Below are 1065 nucleotides of genomic sequence, written 5' to 3' on the forward strand. Positions count from 1 at the left end.
AATAATGCAATGAATAAAATTTTTAAAATGCAGTAGAGAGCATCAATAGTAGTCTTGATCAAGCAAATTAAAGAATCTGTAAACTTGAAGAAAAATCACTTGAAATATTTAGAGGAGAAAAGAATTTAAAAAAATAAGAAGAGTAAAGAAAGATTGTTTGAATTATTGAATAATATCAAATAAACAACTTACACAGTATGAGAGTCTCAGGAGAAGAGAAAGTAAGAGGAGCAGAAGGCTTAGTTAAGCAAATAATGGCTGAGATCTTCCCAAATCTAGTAAGATAATTAAACATTCAAGTACATGAAACTCGTAAGTCTCCAACAAGTACAACCCAAAAAGAATTATCCAAGACATTTTATTATTATTTATTTTTTTATTTTTTATTTTTTTAATGCCTATAGCACCTGGTCTCCCTAGGTGGTCTCCCATCCAAGTACTAACCAGGCCCAACCCTGCTTAGCTTCCGAGATCATTTGGGATTGAGATTGTTCAGGGTGGCATGGCCGTAGGTTCCAAGACGTTTTAATAAAACTGTCAAAATCAAATGCAAAGAGAGAATTTTTAAAAAATTAAGAAAACAAAATCTTAAATACAAGGAAACTCCTATGAGACTATCAGTGAATTTCTTGGAAGAAACACTGCAGGCCAAAAAAGAGAGGAATGATATATTCAAAGTGCTGAAAGAAAGTCAACAAACAAAGCAACAACAGAAAACCTCTGAATGACATATACAATATCTAGTATACCTGTCCTTCAGAAATAAAGAAGAAATAAAACTTTCCTTGACAAATACTGAGGAATTTAATGACCACTAGACACACTTTAAAAGAAATAATAAAAGAAAAATTTCAAGTTGAAATAAAAAGATGCTATTTAGTAAGATGGAAGCATATAAAAACATATAGCATGTTGGTAAAAATGAGTATATAAAATAATTCAAAATATTCTAATATTGTGATATGATTATATATTAACCACTTAACTCTAATGTAAAAGTTGAAAGACAAAAGTATTAAAAACTATTATAGCTGCTATATGTCATGAATGGATATGCTATATAAA

The 1065-nt window shown here is 29.5% G+C and overlaps 1 pseudogene; it reads right to left on the reverse strand.

Moving 5' to 3' along the window:
* Positions 1-395: 395 nt before the first annotated feature.
* LOC120608325 (uncharacterized) lies at positions 396-514 on the reverse strand (annotated as a pseudogene).
* Between the last annotated feature and the right edge of the window lie 551 nt (positions 515-1065).

Source organism: Pteropus medius, unplaced genomic scaffold, assembly GCF_902729225.1.
Source record: "Pteropus medius unplaced genomic scaffold, Ma_sr-lr_union100, whole genome shotgun sequence".
In the NCBI taxonomy this organism is placed as follows: domain Eukaryota; kingdom Metazoa; phylum Chordata; class Mammalia; order Chiroptera; family Pteropodidae; genus Pteropus; species Pteropus medius.